This window comes from Schistocerca serialis, chromosome 1 (assembly GCF_023864345.2).
Source record: "Schistocerca serialis cubense isolate TAMUIC-IGC-003099 chromosome 1, iqSchSeri2.2, whole genome shotgun sequence".
In the NCBI taxonomy this organism is placed as follows: Eukaryota; Metazoa; Arthropoda; class Insecta; order Orthoptera; family Acrididae; genus Schistocerca; species Schistocerca serialis.
The window spans coordinates 857062329-857064544 of NC_064638.1; the positions used below are offsets into that span (position 1 = coordinate 857062329).

A 2216-nucleotide genomic window follows, 5' to 3' on the forward strand; every position below is an offset into this window, starting at 1 on the left:
AACACAGTATATAAAGACAACAATATGTATCGACAAGCCACTGTTTGGCAAAGACTTCTTACTATAAAATCACAGCCAAAAAAATTATTTAAGTTTGGCCAAAAACTACACATGCTGTTTGTCGACTTCAGAAAATCATACTATTGCATTCACGGGAAAAGTATGCTGAAGTGTCTAGAAGAGTTCGATTTTGCCAAGAAACTAGTAAGCCTCATGAAGGCCTGCCTGATGGATACTACAGCAAAGGTAAAAATTGGAAATAATGTGATTGAAACATTCAAAATAAAAACTGGGCTAAGGCAGGGCGATGGACTGTCACCTGTTCTTTTCAATCTCGCATTAGAGAAGATAATGCGAGAGATGTCATCTAATGAACCCACAGGACTCGAGACAGGAGATGTGAACATCAAGTACCTCGGTTATGCCGATGATATAGTGCTACTATCGCCAATGGCCTCGCCGCAGTGGTAACACCGGTTCCCGTCAGATCACCGAAGTTAAGCGCTGTCGGGCTGGGCTAGCACTTGGATGGGTGACCATCCGGTCTGCCGAGCGCTGTTGGCAAGTGGGATGCACTCAGCCCTTGTGAGGCAAACTGAGGAGCTACTTGATTGAGAAGTAGCGGCTACTGTCTCGGAAACTGACATACGGCCGGGAGAGCGGTGTGTTGACCAAATGCCTCTCCATATCCGCATCCAGGGACGCCTGTGGGCTGAGGATGACACGGCGGTCGGTCGGTGCCGTTGGGCCTTCATGGCCTGTTCGGGAGAAGTTCAGTTTAGTTTTTATAGTGCTACTATCTGGGTCGCAAGAAGAATTAGGGGAAATGGTTGACACTCTGGAAACAACAGTGAGGAAAATTGGACTTCAATCATGACAAGATGGAATATATGGTTCTACACCGCAGACATAATGAAAAAAGGTTTAAATGGCTCTGAGCACTATGGGACAACATATGAGGTCATCAGTCTCCTAGAACTTAGAACTACTTAAACCCAACTAACCTAAGCACATCACACACATCCATGCTCGAGGCAGGATTCGAACCTGCGACCGTAGCAGTCGCGTGGTTCCGGACTGAAGCGCCTAGAACCGTTCGGCCCCACCGGCCGACTAGACATAATGAAACTCAAGAACCACTTCCACCCTTACAGACAACTGAAGGTTCTTATCGTCTAGTCAGGGAGCTCAAATATCTGAGTGCAGTATTCAGAGATGAACCATCCAGTAAAATCGAAATAAAGGCAAGACTACAGGCAGGTAATCGCTGTTGGCACGTCCTTAACGCTCTCCCCAAAACCAGAAGTTTGTCAAGAAATTTCAAAATAAACATCTAGAAAACACTCCTACAGCCACTCCACTCCTACATCCATCGAAATAAAGGCAAGACTACAGGCAGGTAATCGCTGTTGGCACGTCCTTAACGCTCTCCCCAAAACCAGAAGTTTGTCAAGAAATTTCAAAATAAACATCTAGAAAACACTCCTACAGCCACTCCTACATCCTACTATATGGTTGTGCCACCAAGTACAACCAAGCAAGATCTGAACAGACTGATGATATTTGAAAGGAAAGACTATCGGAAGATTTTTGGACCAGTTTACGATAGTGAGAGTGAAAAGTGGAGGACTCGTCACAATACAGAGTTGTATTATATTTACAAAGAGCCGAACATCGTGGCTATAATGAAGACACGACGACTCTACTGGGCAGGGCATGTTGCTCGAGTGCAGGACAACCGATGGCTGAAAACTGTACTCAACACCAAGCCAACCGGCAGAAGGTCCGTAGGAAGACCTAGAACTCGATGGAGTGACTGCGTATCCAAAAAACCTTCAGACAGTGGGACTGTTGGAAGGATGACAGAAAGGAGCCGAAGACAGGCTGAAGTGGAGGAAATCTCTCAAAATTAAAAATGGCTCTCAGCACTATGGGACTTAACATCTGAGGTGATCAGTCCCCTAGACTTAGAACTACTTAAAACTAACGAACCTAAGGACATCACACACATCCATGTCCGAGACAGGATTCGAATCTGCGACCGCAGCAGCAGCGCGGTTCCGGACTGAAGCGCCTTGAACCGCTCGGCCACAGCGGCCGGCTCAATCTCTCAAAGCAGCGCGCGGTCCATTGGGCCTGATCGCGTAAAGTGAGTAAGTATATCATCTTTTAAATCATTAGACTTTTCTTGAGCGTACATCGCTTGTTTCTTTGAT

At 46.2% G+C, this 2216-nt stretch overlaps 1 pseudogene; it reads left to right on the forward strand.

The window, feature by feature from the left end:
- The first annotated feature begins 446 nt into the window (after positions 1-446).
- On the forward strand, positions 447-564 carry LOC126426791 (5S ribosomal RNA; annotated as a pseudogene).
- The last annotated feature ends 1652 nt before the right edge of the window (positions 565-2216 follow it).